The sequence below is a fragment of the Xenopus laevis genome, chromosome 8S (genome assembly GCF_017654675.1).
Source record: "Xenopus laevis strain J_2021 chromosome 8S, Xenopus_laevis_v10.1, whole genome shotgun sequence".
In the NCBI taxonomy this organism is placed as follows: Eukaryota; Metazoa; Chordata; class Amphibia; order Anura; family Pipidae; genus Xenopus; species Xenopus laevis.
The window spans coordinates 54539771-54559353 of record NC_054386.1 but is presented as its reverse complement, the minus strand read 5'-3'; positions in this window follow the sequence as shown (position 1 = coordinate 54559353).

Here is a 19583-nt window from a genome sequence, read left to right as displayed (position 1 = left end):
GCAGGTTTAACACAATAAAAAAAAAAAAAAAAAAAAAAAAGGAAAATATTATATAAATTATATTATCTAAATGTTGAAGGTGCTATTATGAAAATATATCTAACATGGCATCCATGCCATAGATCACACCCAACTTCTATCACACCCAAGTTATTTAATTTGCCCTACCTACATTAAGTCTGCCCATACCCATTTACATGTCCAGCCTGTTGGGACAGATAGAGGTGATGGATAAAGGTGGAGAAAACAGAATGGTTTCTGTCCCACATAACAAACTCATGTTTACTTTATAAAATGAGTCCAGTTTTGTTTTTGTCATACCCTTTTTTCATAACCTCCAACAGAACCAGTTTTGAACATATTTATTATACCTGTGTGTTATATATACATACCCATACAGTGCTTTTTAAATACTGTTTTGAAACTCTATGACCCATTGTCCCTTTTTAGATATATTGCCATTGTACTATTACCACTATCATTTACTTTTACACCACTGAAATCATCCATTGCCTGATCCGAATACTGATGGCAATGTTTTTTTTTTAATTTGAAATATTTTAGCCTCTATTAAGCTCATTTTTTTCAATACCTTTCTTTTAATAAGTGATCTCTCCGCGGATTACTAAGCTACAATAATTGTTAGAGGGCAACTTTTTCCACACTGTTTTATCAGGAGTACTTTCATATCTTTGAACCAGGGATGCACCGAATCCAGGATTCAGTTCAGGATTCGGCCAGGATTTGGCCTTTTTCAGCAGGATTCAGATTCGGCCGAATCCTTCTGCCTGGCCGAACCAAATACAAATCCTAATTTGCATATGCAAATTAGGGGTGGGGAGGGAAACCACGTGACTTTTTGTCCCAAAACAAGGAAGTAAAAAAAATTTTCCCCTTCCCATCCCTAATTTGCATATGCAAATTAGGGTTCAGATTCGGTTCGGTATTCGGCCGAAGGATTCGGGGGTTAGGCCAAATCCAAAATAGTGGATTTGGTGCATCCCTACTTTGAACAAGCAGTCCTTTCTGCTCAGATGTATTGTATTGAAAAGTGTCTCTTTATTGCCAATGGTCAGAATACAGGTATATACTGTCTTTGTTTAGGTTTGATTTATTATATAAATTATCACTTGTTCTAAGTCCTTAAGTCATTACGTATCAGGTACCCACTGGTTGTTATGACCTCATTGCACTTAGATAATGTATTAGAATCAGTGTCGGACTGGCCCACTGGGATACCAGAAAAACTCCCGGAGGGCCCAGGAATCAGTGGGCCCCCATGCTGCTAAACATTTGGCCTATTTCATGGCCATTCCCCATTTCTATAAGAACAAAGAGGCTAAATAGATGGAAAATTATAGTATGTAAAGAAAAGACACTAGGAGAAAAGAGGCTAAGTGAGGAGAGGAAGAATTGTACTGAGAGTGGGCCCCTGGACTAAGGTTTTTGGGTGGGCCCTTGGAGTTCCAGTCCGACACTGACTAGAATGTGCCAGAAGGTATTGTCCTTAGACAGGTAATGCCATCAATTTGCAAAGACATTGGGAAATATTAAGGTCTACAATTGCAGTACCATCCACAAGCTAATGGGAAAATGGAAAGGTTAAATGGCATCATTAAAAATAGACTAGGCAAAGTGTGTGCAGAAACCAAACTTAAAAAATTAAGCTCACACTGCAAGAGATATATATATTTTTGAGAGTCCTGCAGGCCCGGCTGATATGCTGATCTGCTATGCATGAACTATGGAAGTTTGACTCAGTATGTTACTAAGTTGCATGAGGAACTCACCAAATTGCATTCTCGAGTTTATTCTTCATTGCCATATCCAGCAGATGTTCTATGATCACATAGCCTTGTTCCAAGAAATTGGGTCCTCATCAAAAGGCACTTTGGCTGATCTGGGATGAACCACTTCAAATGCTTTTCACTATAGATACTGCAATGTGGAGTGGAAGCCCAATTGGATCCACTCACCACACTGTTAGAACACTCAGCTTCAACAAGTTGTGTAAGTGTGGGAATTAAAAGGACACAATAAAGCCTCTTTTTCCTGCACCACCTAAGTCCCAGGGACCTTAGTATCCAGTGCTAAGGCAATTAGGTCCCCTTCGGGTGAAGATCATACTCCAGGACAACTACCGAGGACAACACGTTTACATCATGTCATCTTTGTGGGGTAGATGTTTTGGCCTGAGAAATTTGTTTGTTGTCATTATGCATCTCGCTCCTATATTCCAGGCAGAAAACAATGATATATATATATATATATATATATATATATATATATATATATATATATATATATATATATATATATCATTGTTTTCTGCATTATTCGCTGTAACAACTTCCATGCAAGGATAAAACACCTTCAGGCTAAAAGTATCTGCCCGCTGCCACATATTATAGCTTTGTGACCTTTGCTTTTGCAGCCTTGACAAATGTATAACTAGCCTGATAACTTTTTAGCTTTGCCTTGAGACATGTTGGCCTCACTGGAAGATATGTGACCATAAAATAACAGCTGAAGCTATTTTGCTATGATAACGTGTTGTAACCTGTCTCCCCCTGATCTGTACACAACCCTGAGGGGCGTGTAAGGATATATAATGTTATCATGTACAGCAATAAAGTGAAGAAAGCCTTGTACCACACTTGTGTGTATGTGTGCGATCCTTTGTTCCTGAGATCATATGGTGTGCCCCATTCTTGTCGCGGATCAGCGGTTTTTGGGTTTGGACTCCAAACCAAGGAGCAAGCCAGGGGTTAGAGTCCCTTGGTTTGCATAGTGCCCATCTCAGGTAGTCTCACAGGGTGTGCCCCATTCTGGTCACGGACGTGGGGTTTTTCCTGGGGTACTCCATGGGCGTGCTCAAGTGGTTACCAGTAGACAAGCAGTCAGGGACCCCTACAGTGGTAATCCCATTACATTAGTCAATGAGGGAAACACACATGTGATCAGTGAAAACTAGAATCAAAGGTGACCCTTTCTGCAATCATGTCTATCTATCTATCTATCTATCCATCTATCCATCTATCCATCTATCACCTACCAAATAATATTGTTTATGTATCTATCTAATAAATGATCTTTTGCTCTATCTATCTTTACTGACCATTTCACCACTGAAAATATAATTTAGGTGTCAATTATCACCTTAGTATTGCACAGAGCTGGGTGTTTTGATCTTTGAGATAAAAGCTAACCATCCATTAGACTTGTTTGGTTAAACTGTTTACAGAGGTAATAACCAAGAATGTACTGTCTTTTCAAGACATTATATATGAAAAGTGGGTTCTATTAAAAGGGGGCATAACTGTCATTGCAATACAAAAATACAAAATTTATTTAGCTGAACCCCTCAGAAGGCTAGCAACAGCTATATAGAACATATCTTGCGGGTATGTAGGCAGGGGCGCTCCACTAATGAGGCGAGTTGAGACACTCGCCTCAGGTGGAAGTGCCCCCCTGCTGCTCCTGGTAACTAAGAGCCGAATTTCCATTTTTCAACCCGGAAATTCTGGACCGCCCCATACCAACTCCAGTGTGGCGTGGACCGACCCCTCCGATGCTGAAAAGGTAAGTTCCATGGGGAGTGGTGGGTGCCGGCAAAAAGAAGGCCGTCTCAGGCGGCAAAATGCCCAGGATGGCCCCTGTATTTAAGGATCTATGTATGGCATTTGATCCCTAAACCCCTATTAAACAATTATATTAAAGTTATATTATAATTAGTTATTTATTGTGTGATATGCAAAGTTATCCCTGCATGAGTGCCTAGATTGCTAATCTTTAGTAAAAATGCAATACTTGCATAAGAGCAGGGTAATATCCAATTATACTTTATTTACATATAAAGCCATTGCCAGTGGCCCGGGTTCCTTGCAAAACCCATTTTAGAACAATTTACATAACGCCGGCTGATTTGTGGCTGAGGAAGGGGGCCGTGGGGGGGGCCAGAGGGGGTCCCTGATGCATCAGCACCAGTGGCCCAGACCCCCCCCGCCTAATGCTGCAAAGATATTAAATTACTAGTGAAACCAGAGGAGCAGGGAATGTGCTTTGCTCAAACCCCTCTATTTTCTATGTTTCTACCTCTAAAAGACTTGACAGGGAATAGCCTAAATTTGTTAATATTTTGCACAAGTCCTATTCATTAAACTCAGGCTAAGCAAGAGGAAATACTAACCCTAAAATTACAAGTCACTAAAAATCCATTGAATGCAATATAAAAGAATTTAGATTACTGCCTAATAAAAAGGCATATTATCAAAATGAAGTACCAGTGGCTCAACTTGGTACTTGAACAAGTAGTCCATTATTAGCATGATAAGCAATAACAGAATGGGGCAGCTGGCAAATTTCATTTACAAAAAGAGCAGGTTACCAGTATATTGCCAAGTGATGTAGATTTATAGTGAAATAACAAATGGCCTACGCTGGACCAAATGACCATTTACAGATAACAGAAAAAGTTATAACAGACTTGGATTGCTGTCTTAGACTGCAGAATTAACGGCACAATGTAGAGGTTACGGAAATACAACTTACACACAGATAAGATTAGTATTTAGCGTTATTTATAGACAGACAGAAATTTATGAAATCAGTGGGATAAATTAGCAATGGAAGCCCAAAATCACCAAGCTCATATATATCCAGCAGTAAAAGTAGTGCTTAACTTTCTGCTTAATTCACTCTTGCATATGCAATCCAAATAATTTCCCTTTGGTGTGCTAGAACGTTAATTTGCAATTGGTTTTTAGTTTTTTTTAGTTATTTAGATTTTTTAGTTCAGCAGCTCATCAATTTGCAATTTCAGCAATCTGGTTGCCAGGGTCCAAATTATCCTAACAACTATGCACTGCTTGAATAAGAAACTGGGATATAAGTAAAAGCGCTTGAATAGAAAGATGAGCAATAACAATAAGGGGGTTATTTATCAATCAGGTTGAAATGTTAGAGTTATGTTAATTATTTTAAACTCTAATAAACTCAAATTTACTCAAAACTTGAATGGTAGCTTATATAAGAAAAAATGTGAACGTCTAAAATTCTTTTGAATGGGAATGATCCAAAAATTCAATTCAAATCGAATTTGGGTTTGAATGTCAGGAAGGCTATTAACATCTTCAAATGGGTCAACAGACCTCTGCCGTTGACTTCTATATGAACTCGCCAGGTTTTAGGTGGCAAATATTCGAATTCGAGCTACTTCCAGGGTCAAGATGTCATAAATCCCATATTTGACCAAAAACCAACACGGAAATTCGAATTAGAACCTTATTAAATCTGCCCATAAATGTGTAGCTTTACAGAGCATTTGTTTTTAGATGGGGTCTGTGACCACCATTTCAAAGCTGGAAAGAGTCAGAAGAAAAAGGCAAACAATTCAGAAACTATAACAAAGAAAAAATGAAGAGGAAATTCAAAGTTGCTTAGCATTAGCCGTTCTATAACATATTAAAGGTTAACTTTAAGGTGAACCACCCCTTGTATATAGAATGTAGTTCAAGAACCCAGCTGTAGTTTCAAACTCACATAAATGTTATGGTCTAATCTAGTTACAACAATCATTCAAAAATAAAATAAATCAAAAATACAGGTATGGGATCTGTTATTTTGAATTCACAGGACATGTGATTTTCTGGACAAGGGGTCTTTCCATAATTTTGATTGAATTTTGATTAAATCATTTAATAGGATTGTTTTGACCCCAATAAGGATAAATAATAAATTAGCTGGGATCAAGTACAAGGTATTGTTTTATTACAGGGAAAAAAATTTAATTATTTGATAAAACTGTAGTCTATGGTTGATGGCCTTCCTGCAATTCTGAGCATATTAGCTAATGAGTTTCTAGATAATGGATCACATACCTGTATATGAACCTGATATAATATCAGCATATATATATATATATAGGGATACCAAAATGAAAACACATCAGCAAAAATAAAAAAATAGGTTTGTTAAATAGAAGTTCATTATTGGTTGCATTTATACATGTATATGTAATGCTCAGCACAGACAATCCTAATAATGCATGTGTTTAATCTCAGTGAGTCACTGAATTTACACTTTTATATACAACAGGTTTGAAAATTATACAAATGTATATATTTGCTCTTTCCCTGATTGGACCATCCATTCAGTGTTTTGCTGTTTGATTGCAGCAGTACATTTATTCTCTTGACACTAACTTGACTTCCACTTCACAGAGGCCCTCTGTTAAATGATGGGTGGCAATTATTTAATATGCAGCATACCAAACTGAAATGCTGATGCATACATACTTTTTATGGATGTCAGTGGAAAACTGTGCAGTTTGGATGTGCTTAGATCTATTAGCCATGCTTAAAGGGAGGCTGTTTATTTTTTTAACAAATGTTCCATTAATAACACATAATAAATAAAGAAACTTGCACATTATTTTTAGGCTGTGGCAATAAATTGAGTGTGTTCCTCGCTATTGCTAGCCAAGTCATTAAGCTCATTCATTGTGAAACTCCCAAGCTGTTATGGGATATATTTCAGTTAAATCCTGAATGTGTTAAAAGGCAACTTGTTAAAAAGGCAAAGAAGCACACAGACAAACAATATTCAAGCTAAAAATTGTTCCTTAACTATTTTCCCTGTTACTCCTCATTTGCATTAGCTGATATTTGAAAGTGTTGGGCTCTTTAACTTTAGGAGTGTTTCTACAAGAGGTCCTCTGCACTCAACCCATTATCAATATATTTAAGACAGCGACATTTTGTGCATACTGCTACTAAAAAATGCCTTACCCTTTAAACAACACAGGGATTGTTTGTCCATATATTGCAATATATTTAAGCTGGCCAACTACGTCAAAGTCATCCCATATCTGGCCAGTGCTACGCTTAATTTTCATCTGATTCATTAAGAATTCAATTGCTTAATTATACATTTTACAAAGGGACTAAGTTTTACCTGCAACTTACTAGCTGCTTTCAAAGTAAAACTCCCAAACTTGGCTGCCCTTTTATTAGACACCAGTGGGATCACCTGACTATAGCTGGGAGGGGTGGGAGCTACAACATGGAGCTGGTCACTGCTCCTGTATAACTATAACAAACAAGGGAAAGTTGTGCTCACCACTATTTTTTAAAACCATTAGACCAAGAGGGTGTGACCACAAAATACGAGGAGTGTTTCCTTTACCTAGAAAGATTCTTAAGGTCATTTAAGATTCCCCCAAGCAAGAGTGCACCCCAGTACATAGGGTAGCAAAGAGCCCCATTGTGGCCTCTGTCACTCCCTAATTGTGTTTATGCATGGTCGGACTGGGCCCCGTTGGCCCAGATCCACTTCTTAGTGGCACAAACCCTCTTTGTTGGGGGTCACGCATACGCACAAACTCGGCACCACGTGCGTACGCACAAAAGCGACACAGTGCACTGGTGCAGCAGGGGGGGCCGAAGGGGGGCCCTGGGGCAGTTGCCCCGGTGGGACCCAAGCCCCCCAGTCTGACCCTGTGTTTATGCCCCTTATACCAAACACACACAGACAGTGATCTTTTCAGAGAGGAAATCTGTAGCAGTTCTTCAATAGCTGAGTTTCTTAAATATTGCTATTCCATGTCTGTAGAAAGAAATATGACTTGAAATACCTAAAAATATTGAACATTTTTAAAAAATAGAAAAATATTAAATTTATGAAAAAAGCCCCAAAGCTTGCACTTGATAGATTAGTCTCTTGCATGGAGAGGCACACAATTAAATAGTACATAAGGCTGCTGCAACAAGCACACTGCCTGCATTTTATCCGTCTTAAAGGCACAAAAGTTTTATTACATAACACTCTGGGGCAGATTTCTCAAAATGAACTCACCACAGAAAAATTCACCCACTTTCTGTACATTCCTATGGTATTTTTATAAGGCTATTTATTAAATGGAGAACTTTACATTTCACCCATTGATAAATAGGATTCAAAGGGGCCCAATTATTAATAATCAAAATTAATTTTTTTTCACAAATCTCCAAAAAATTGTGTTTTTTCTATATTTCTTAAAAGCTCTAAAAATCTGGGATTTATTAAAGGGTAACTCCAGGGTTAATAATAAAAATAATCAGTAACTTTTCTATACATTTTCTTTAGTGTATTATTTTGGTGTGAAAATAGGAAAATTCCTAGTGAAACTTATTTAAGGTGCATGTAAACTGTATATATGGTGCATGTACTTTTTTGGGGGGTTTCATAAACTTGCTGGAGGTGAAACATTAAAAACATGTCCAAGCATTCATCTGATCCTGGTCAAGCTCCTCTTGCTCCAGACCTCCATGTTCCTACTCCATTCTGCAAAAGATAATCTACCATGTTTATAAACATAACCCTACTCTTACCCAAATCTGCCTCACATACCTGATCCTGGTCATGGCCACTGTTAAGTACATTCTGAAGCTATTCCAGCTAATAATTGTTCTCATAATTTCGATTACATTTCTCAAAAGTTATCTAGGAGTGTGTGTTTTTAATTTTCAGAAAACAGTGCATTAGTTACTAAAGTTGTAAGACACTGGTCAAACTTGTTTGACAAGGATTCCCAGCGCATATTCATGGATCAAATGACACTTATATGGACTAACGTTCAGGCAGCAGTCAATGTAGTTGGTTGTCAAACTTTGAGTATTAAGACTTGCCAAAAGCACTCACAAGATATTAAAAGGTTGGTGTGACAATATTTATTTAATGTAATTATAAATTTCAAAATTTTTTGTGTAATACCACAAAATTTTAAAAATGTTGATAATGTTAACATCCAAATATTTTTTATTTATTCTTTTGATAAAAAGCCTAAATATCTAAATATTAGTTCCAAACATATATCATTTATTTGACAAGGCATGTTTTACATTTATATTTAGTTATTAAAAATTATCAACCTCTTAATGCACCTGTACTGTATTTTGTATAGTGAAATATTATATAAATGCCTAGTTGATGTGTAAAATTACCCTAGAAATCATATATCCCCAAAAAAAGTGTGATATTTTGTATGTAGTCAAACTACAATGTGTGTTTTCAAAATAATATATATTAGATTTGTTGTGAAAAATTTGTGCTGAATCCCCTATATATTTTCAAAATTAATTTTAAATATTATTATTATTACATGTGAAAAAAAAACTTGCAGCACAAAAACAAAAAAACATCAAAGGGGAACAGGTGGTGGCCCACCACAGGCTGCAGAATTAAGGGATAATGAAGAGGAGCTCAGTTCCATTCTTGGCCGTAATATCATCTCTGGTTTAGCTGGTGATCTGTATGGCACCGATGACATAGGTTTGTAGTAATTAAGATTTCTTACATTTTTCAAATGATTTTTATTCCAATGTGATTTATTTAAAATGTTTCATAATTTTTTTAGAACATTGATGATGGTAATTTGGAAATGCACCAACAACATGAATTTGCAGGAGGAGCCTAACCGAAATAGTGACAATTATGTTTAATCTGAAAATGTGTTAAACCAGAAAAGTATCTTTACACACACAAAAATGTTGAAGGCATGTGTTTATGATTAATTTCCATAAAAGTATAATTTTTTTTAATAGCTCATACAAACTTATACTTATTTCCCTTTGTCTATCAGTGGAAGAAGAAATATCATTATTTATGGATTCAAGATCACTTGAAAATCCAAATGATATTTCTGATGTTTAACCATCAATATTTTCCCATCCCCCGATCCTATTCCCTGTGTTGCTGCTCCTTCAACAACAGGTCACAGTGATCCTTTTGAGGACAGTTTTCATCACATAATAAGTAGTTTTTCAAGGTAATTTTTAATAAAATCAAGTGTGGATTATCCATGCTTCATGTAGATGTTCTGACTTCAAACACCATAGAAGAAGCCACGGAGAAAAGCTACTTATTAAAGAGTAACATTATTTAATAAATGCACAAAATAATCTTCTTAAAAACCAAAATGATCTCTTATTCGAGTATAACAGACTTCGCATTGAACACAGTTCGTTACATGTGCAACAAAATGCCTTACAAATCTCATTAATATATTTCCTGAAAATTAACAGGCCTTGTCATCATTTCCTCCGTCTGATTTATCTATTAATACCTCAACATCTGCAGGTAAACAACCTTCTTTTAGATGGGTTCTTCCAAGAATATGTAAGGGTTTATCTTCTAAAAAAAACTAATGATTTTCTGCTGACTTGTTTCCTTTAAAAGATAATTTCCTGTCCAAAAATTAGGTTTTAAGAAATTTATTTTGGTTGTGATTTATTAAACCTCAAATTTTTCTGGCAATGTTTTTAAAGGGGAAAAATTCAAATTTTTAGAGGAAAAAAAACCTTTGAATATTTTATTGGTAGAAGTTTATGACTGGCTGGAAAGTATAAGAGACCTGTAAACTGGCCTAGGTCAGGGGCAGGCTGAAGGCAGAGAATGGTCAGAGAGACATACTGAGGTCAAATATCATGAGATCCAATAGGCAATGAGAACAGGAGCAGGGAACAAGGGCACAGAGTGAGAACCAGGCAGGACACAGGCAGGAACAGGGAACCAGGCAGAAGCAACTGGCAATTGTTTGTAACAGGTTTATAAAGCCCTTTAATTGCCAGATTACAATCACCTGGGTTTAATAAAAGAGGAGGCAGTGAGCATATGCACAGGGTAACAAGAGTGTTACTTTTTTTTAACTCTTTGAGTGGCACTGGATGCCAAAGGTCTCTAGTGGCTCAATGAGGTAATACAAGAGATGATAGTATACAATTCAATATTCAAGGTAGATTCTGATAATTCCTATAACAGCCAGTACTCCTACAGGGGCAGGCAAGGGCATCAAACGTATAGTCTGGGGAAGGAAGGATCTGGACATAGTCAGGCAGGCAGGGTCAGAGCCAGATAACAGGAGCAGGATCAAGGTCAGGAAAAAACTGGTCAGAACCCGGAAATCACACAGGAGCAGGGAGCAGAAGTCCAAGGAACAACAATCACAAGAAACAGAGCACCTAGGACCAAGCACATGACCTATAATGGGCAGCGACTAGATTAACAACAGGTGAACCAGGACCATAGCTATCCGTTAACATAGCGTAGAGGTAAGGCACTGACAATACCAGGTCATTGGTCACTGGAACTGTTCAATTCCAAGCAGGATGTTATAGACAATTTGATAAAGATGAGTTTTCAGAGTGTTGCACGACTTGAATTGACGCTCAACTTTTTGTTGCACCGTTTTTTTAAAAAAAGTTTTATTGATAAATTAAGGGGATTCAGGTTTGGCAGTTTTATCAATTTTTTTTAATAAAGCGAGAAAAAGTCAAGTTTTAATAAATAATCCCGAAAATACTATGGGCTCATTTACTAACAATCAAACTGAATTTTTTCTGGGAATAATGAGAATATTGTGGTTTACTATGTTTCTAAAAAAGCTCTAAATTTGAGATTTTTTAAGTGAAAAAACCACAAAAGCCGTTCATGCCAAACTTTGCCAAGTAAAAGTTGTCGACGTGCTGTAGAAGTCAATGGGAGGATCGCTGAACTCACTACTAGTTGTCCAAAAATCTTTTTAGAGCTTTTAGTGGTATTCTGATTTTTTTTTCTGAATCGTTCAGTGCTTTATTTCATTCATACTTTTTATAATCGGAACTTTTAATGAATTTATTGACAGTTGTGGTTTGTGAATTTGGTCACGCCTGAAACCCTCGAAGATCATGAATGCAAGAAATATGTTCCAATTATAAAAGGGACATCTGCCTCTAATAAATAAGCCTTCACATGTTAGATTATGCCCTATATCGTTAAAGTTGGTTCACCTTTATTACCTTTTAGTATGTTATAGAATGTCTACTTATAATCACATTTAAAATTGCTCTAAACTGTTTATATATTTTAATTGTAATTGGCCTTCTGACTGTTTCCAGCTTTCAAACGTGGGTCACTTAGCCAATCTAATATTACAGGACAACCCTTTTGAAATAAAAAATAACAAAGTGGTAAAAAGGGGATTAGTGATGGGCGAATTTGCAGCGAATTCCCGCGATTCGTCGCCGACGAATAAATTCTGCGAAACCGAATTTTTTTTGCCATTTCGCCAATTTCACGGGAAACGCCCTAAATTCGCCCATCACTGAAGGTGATACCTTTATTCTCAGACTTTGCCCAGTCTCTCCTATATACAGTCCCCCTGTTATGTATTTAGTGCATTGTATTAAGTACACCACATTGTAAGAAGAACAGTTGTAGTGGCCATGGATGCTGCACACCTTTAATGTGTCCAGAATTGGTATTTTGTCTGAAAACAGGATGTGTGGGCAGGTTTTATATTGTTTTTTGCCACAGTTAGCCAATAAATCTATGAGGTCAAAGGCAGCTGCTACAGGCAAAAAAAGGCAGTGACCAGGGAGCTTAGCACTTGTTCTGAATTTAGGGAGCCATACGTGACACAAGACACTACCAGCCACATAATCACATCTGTTAGATATGGTACCAGAGACTCCCAAAACAGGCACCTTCTATATGCTTCCTAAAATCGACAAAGAAGGTAACCCTGGATGACCAATAGTATCTGGGGTGGGCACTCTGACAAAAGGCATATCGAAATGGGTTGAGCAGATCTTAAAACCTGTTGTAAAGGGGAACAAGCTAGTTACAAGATACAGCTAATCTGCTAAACAAACCTGTAGGCATAGGACCACTTCCATAGGGTACCATTTCGGCAACAATGGAAGTGGAATCATTATATACAAATATATCACACAAGGATGGTACAGATGCCTGCAAAACATTTTTGGAAAAGCGTGACCTACCATGCCCAGCAGTTGTACAACTGATTGAGTTTACATTAATACAAAACTGTTTTTTTGTTCGGCTGAGAATTATTTCTGCAATGGATGGGAATCAGTATGGGTACAATCTGCCCACACATCGGATTTCAGACACAATACCAATTCTGGACACATTAGAGGAGTACAGCATCCATGGGCACTGTTCTTCTTCCAATGTGGTGTACTTAATACAATGGACGAAATGCATACCAAGGGGACTGTATATAGGAAAGACAGGGCAAAGTCAGACAAAGAGAAACACCCATCATGATTCACTGTAACCAATAAAAAACTGATCACACCAATAGGAAATCCTTTCAATGGCCCTCATCACTCCATAAAGGATTTAAGAATTTTGGTTTTTAAGGGAAATTTTAAAACAGATAATGAAAGAAAAGTATGGGAGTACAAACTAATGGAAACTTTTAATTCTTTGGAGAATGGACTAAACCTGGGTTTTTGATTTATGGCTAATAATGTGGACTAAAGCTGGCCATAGACGCAAAGATCCGATCGTACGAATCGTGGATTCGTACGATTTTCGGACCATGTGTGGAGAGTCCCGACATTTTTCGTCCGTCGGAGATCGGTCGTTTGGTCGATCGGACTGGTTAGAAAATTTCTGTCGCCTGCCGATAATATCTCTGCGTGTATTGCCGATCGTACGATTTTCAGTGGGAGACTGTCACTAATGTTGTCAGACATAAGTATTGTACGATTGCTGTCAGGGGCAGAACATTGGGTGATCTGTTCTTATTTGATCGGAATGGTAAAGACTTTGATCTGAATGGTTAGTGGAGGGTCGGGAGATGGGAAAGTCCGATCGTACGTTGATTCCTACGATCGGATCTTTGCGTCTATGGCCAGCTTAAGAAAGGCCTGCACCAGGTCAGAAATCCAAATATATGTGCATCTGGACTAAGAGATCATATGGAATTCCATTTATTTCACATTCCATTAATTCAGCCCTAATTTATATTCAGCTTCTTTGACCTTATCTTGAATCTTATCTGCATGCCTCTTGCAGATCCCCTCATAAATGACTCAAATACCTTACACACAGATTGATATTCCTTTTTGTTGGTTATTTGTAGTGATGAGCGAATTTATTCGCCAGCCATGAGAATTTCTTTTTTGTGTGAAAATATATTGCAAAAAAATTTGCCACAAGAAAATGCCCATAAAAAAACACCCATACACTTTAATGCATTTGGAGAAAAAAGTCACCATAAGAAAAAACGCCCATTTGCTACTTTAATGCATTAGGACAAAAAAGTTGCCATAAGAAAAAATGCCCATTGACTAATACATTGGGACAAAAAAAGTCACCAATAGAAAAAATGCCCATTTACTTTAATGCATTTGGAGCAAGAAAAATTGTTTTGCGTGTAGAAAATTGTTGTGAGTAAAAATGGCCTTTGACTACAATGCGTTTTGCAAAATGTCATAGTTTCGCTTATTTTTTCGCAGTTTCACAAATTTTTCACTGAAACGGGACAGATTCGCTCATCACTAGTGATTTGAGCTGAACGTTGTGTATATATATCTATCTATATAGATATATATACCAGAGAACACCACAGCTTCTTTGTGAGCAGCTTGAAAAAGGAACTAAAATGTTCTGAAAGCTTGCTATGATTAGTTAGCCAATAAAGTTATCAACTTTATACCACTTTGTTAATTTTTATTTAAAAAGGGTTGCTCTGTAACATTTTTACTGGCTAACATGATACAACAACTTTACCTGCAATTAGCCCATCTCAAAAATAAATTTTCTGTAATGCTACTAATTTTTTTTTATGCTATTTAAATTACTAATTGTCCTAATCAGGCCCTCTCATATTCATATTGCAGTGTCTTATTCATCTCAATGCATGGTTGCTAGGGCATTTTGGTCAATAGTAACCAAATGCTTAAATTGCTGGAGAGCTGCTGAATAAAAAGGTATTGAAAAATGCATTTTGTCTTGGTATATCAATCCTTACATCATACTTAACGTTAACTCAGAGGTGAACAACCCCTTTAAGATATGTTGGGTATCTTTTATATTCACTAACCCATAGCAAACAGTGATATTGAGGGGCACATTTACTTAGCTCAAGTGAAGTATTAGAATGAAAAATACTTTGAATTTCGAAGTATTTTTTTGGCTACTTCGACCATCGAATTGGCTACTTGGAACGGTTCGAACTAAAAATCTATAGTCGAAGTACTGTCTCTTTAAAAAAATTTGACTAGCTACTTCGCCAGCTAAAACCTACCGAGCACCAATGTTAGCCTATAGGGATCTTCCCCATAGGCTTTCTAAGTAATTTCTGATCGAAGTAAAATCCTTTGATCGATGGATTAAAATCCTTTGAATCTTTAGATTTGAAGGATTAAATCGTTAGATCTAACGATTTTTCCTTCGATCATTCGAACGAACGAAATGCGGTAAATCCTTTGACTTCGATATTCAAGTCGAAGGATTTTACTTTGATGGTTGAATATCGAGGGTTAATTAACCCTCGATATTCGACCCATAGTAAATGTGCCCCTGAGTGTTTATTAAAAAAGCCACATTATTTTTGTATGTAAAATTATAACAAGTTTTGAAAAATAATAATAATTATAAAATTATTTGAAGGCTTGTTAAGGGATCACATTCAAAATTTTGTTCTAATGAATGGCATTATGAGCAACAATCAGCATGGCTTTATGAAGGATAGGTCATGTCAGACGAATTTGATTGCATTTTATGATGTGGTAAGTAAGATTCTGGACAGTGGGGGGGCAGTAGATGTGATCTATTTGGATTTTGCCAAAGCGTTTGATACTGTGCCCCACAAACGACTGCTTTCTAAACTAAGGTCTGTTGGGCTTAATGAAGGTGTCTGCACGTGGATAGGAAACTGGCTACAGGATCGGGTACAGAGGGTGGTTGTTAATGGGACATTCTCTAGTTGGAGTAAGGTTCTTAGTGGGGTCCCCCAGGGCTCAGTATTGGGTCCACTTTTATTTAACTTGTTCATTAATGACTTAGGGGAGGGTGTTATAAGTAATGTATCAGTGTTTGCAGATGACACAAAATTATCCAGCCCAATTAATTCCATCCAGGATGTGGCATCCTTGCAACATGATCTTGACAAACTGGCAATCTGGGCAGCTAAGTGGCAAATGAGATTCAATGTTGATAAATGTAAAGTCATGCACCTGGGATGTAAAAATATCCAAGCCACTTATACCCTTAATGGGACTGCACTAGGCAAATCCATTATGGAAAAGGACCTTGGAGTCCTTGTAGATGATAAACTTGGCTGTACCAAGCAATGCCAGTCGGCAGCATCAAGGGCAAATAAGGTCTTGAGCTGTATTAAAAGGGGCATAGAGTCAAGGGAGGAAGGGGTCATTCTTCCACTGTATAGAGCACTTGTAAGGCCCCATCTAGAATATGCCATACAGTTTTGGTCTCCATCACTCAAACAGGACATTATTGTATTAGAGAGGGTACAGAGAAGGTCAACTAAGCTGGTAAAAGGTATTGAAAATCTTAGCTATGAGGAAAGACTGGCTAAATTGGGGATGTTCACACTGGAGAAGAGGCGCTTAAGGGGCGATATGATGACTATGTATGAATATATAAGGGGATCATATAATAATCTCTCTAATGCTTTATTTACCAGTAGGTCTTTCCATCTGACACGAGGTCACCCATTCCGATTAGAAGAAAAGAGGTTCCGCCTAAATATTCGGAAGGGGTTTTTTACAGTGAGAGCTGTGAAGATGTGGAATTCTCTGGCTGGAATTCATGGATGAAGGGTGGGTGCTCCCCCCCGAAATGTTGATGTTTGGTGGCTGAATAAAAGGGGATATTCCCCGACTGCATTAATCAGCGTGTGTGAGGATCCGTTTCTTATACACACACTGAGTAATACCAGCAAACCCACTCATATTTACAATGGGTACTTACAGTCTCCCAAATATAATTCCTCACCAACGCCTTTTTGGTTTTAAACGCCTTAAGGTTTTTAACGCTGCTTAACACTTAATTCACATGCAACACTTAGATCACATGCAACACTCGCTTAGTAGCTCCCACACTCGCTTTGCCTTCACAAGTTTAAGGTATCAACCAATGACATCATTGTGGATTATGATAAACAGATTATGCTGATTGGAGCAACATTCCTGAGGATATATATTCTCAAAGGAAAATTTACAAGGTATTCTGAATAAAGAAAGCCAGTTGGATGACTGGTGAAACGTTTTCAAGGAAAAAACACAGCAAGTCCAATTGATTTTATTTGTTTCTAAAGATGTATCCTGATCTGGGTTTTACACAATAATCCAAAAATTGTGGTTTTTTTTTAAATCATAGTTTTTTTCAAGGCATTTTTAGAAAATAAAGAGGGTCACAGAAAAAAAGAAGGGGGTTGGGAACTTGCATGCCATCGTTACACAGTGAAAGTTCGGTGCGAAGAAAAATTTGAAAAATAACCCCTTAAATGTCTCTTACTATATATACTGCTGAACAAATAAAAAAAATATATTATTGTTATAAACATTTATGCGTTGGGTAAATATGCCTTATCACATGTGTATTTCACAACACATTTCATTGTACTGAAATGAAGCACTTTAATTCCTGCTAACTTCTGTTTGTGAGAAAATGCCAGGCCTCAATTCTTTGACTGGTGCTTCATCCTTTGAGTTGGTCAGATTTCTGTCCAGCAAAAATTACAACAATGTGCCCCTTTAGATCAATAAAAACAGATCCACAAAAGGGGCATTATGAAGGATATGATCGCTGCATTCTGAAAAGGATGTGGAGTGATCTAAAATGCAGGGACCCAGAATACAACATGCAAGTTCAGATGGATATGGTGAGAAAAGTTATATTCATTCGAATGTATTAAAACACTTTTAATGAAACAAAATATATTAATTATTTAAGCAGAATTCTGAATCAATTTTTTTAAGACAATATGATGCTGTTAGGCCCAATTCAGAAATGGAAGGGGAGGAAGCAGCAGGTCCAAGTGTGGCAGAGCCAGAGGATCAAAAAGAAGCATCCAATTAAGAAAGCAACGGGGGTTATGATTTTAATTCATAAAGATTTGCCATTTGACACGTTGGATCATAAATCAGATAAAGAGGGTCGATATATATTAGTGAAAGGTAAACTAGCTAACCAGAATTGCACAATAGCAAATGTATATGCCCCGAACACAAATCAGAATAAATTTTTTCAGCATTTCCTACACGAATTAGAACTGTATAGCGAAGGTTTAATAATAATTGGAGGGGATTTCAATGTTACTTTAAACCCAATAATAGATTCATCTATGGGTAAAACATATTTGTCTTATAAGAATTTGAAAGATATTAAGAGAAAATTTACAGAATTACATATGGTAGATATATGGAGGGCTCTGAATCCGGAGAAAAAAGACTTCACACATTTTTCTAAACAATATCAAATTTATTCAAGAATAGACTATATAATGGTATCACAACAGTGGGCACACTTATTTCATCAGGCATCTATAGGCATAACAACAGTTTCTGATCACGCCCCAGTATCAGCAAAATACTTAATTCCGGGGGTGAGCAAAGCACAATTTAATTGGAGATTGAATGAATACGTATTACACAGTGGGGGAAATAAAGATATGATACGGGAATGGATAATACAAATAATAAAGGAGAACAATACGACAGACATAGCCCCAAAAACACTATGGGAGACACTTAAGTGTGTATTGAGAGGAAGACTAATCGCCCTGGGTACAAGTCTAAAAAAAAAGAGAGAAAAGGAAATTAACAATCTAATGGAAGATATCACACGATTAGAACAGGCACATAAAGAAACATTAGCAATAAAAACTTTTCAGATACTGGAGATTAAGAGAGACCAGCTTAAGAAAGTATTAGACCATAAAATACATAAAGCTTATCTTAGAACTAAACAGAATGCATATGAACTTGGGGATAAGGGAAATAAATATTTTGCGAGTCTACTAAAAAAGATACAAGGTCAAAATAATATCATTGCAATTAAAAACGGCCGAAATGATTTACAGTACGATACTAAAGGGATAGCGGAAACTTTTAAAAACTATTACCAATCGCTATACAAAATACAAAACGATAAACCATCCGAACAAAAAGAAGCATTAATGGAGCAGTTCATAAAAGAGGCCAAAGTGAACTCATTAACTGAAGAACTAGCCCAAGAGTTGGATTTAGCATTTACATTAAAAGAAATAGAGGAAGGGATAGAGGAGCTGAAACCAGGAAAAAGCCCAGGCCCAGACGGATACACTGCTACATTCTATAAAACATTTAAAGCTGAGTTAGCCCCGATACTATATCTATATTATAACAACATATCAGATAAAGAGGGATTTCATAGACAGGCACAAGAAGCCCATATTACAATAATACCAAAAGTGGACAAAGACCCTACTCTATGCGCAAGTTATAGACCGATATCGTTAATAAATATAGATATGAAAATATATGCTAACATACTAGGGAAAAGAATTAAACAATACTTACCGTATATTATTCACGAAGACCAAACTGGGTTTGTACCTAAAAGAGAAGCAAAAGATAATATCGCTAAAACAATCTCTATAATCCAATATGCACGTAAACTACAATATCCCACCTGTCTGTTAACCACGGATGCTGAAAAAGCATTTGATAGAATTTCATGGCCCTTCTTAGATAAGACATTATCAAATTTCGGGATAAAAAATAAAATGAAGGAGAGGATTCTCGCTC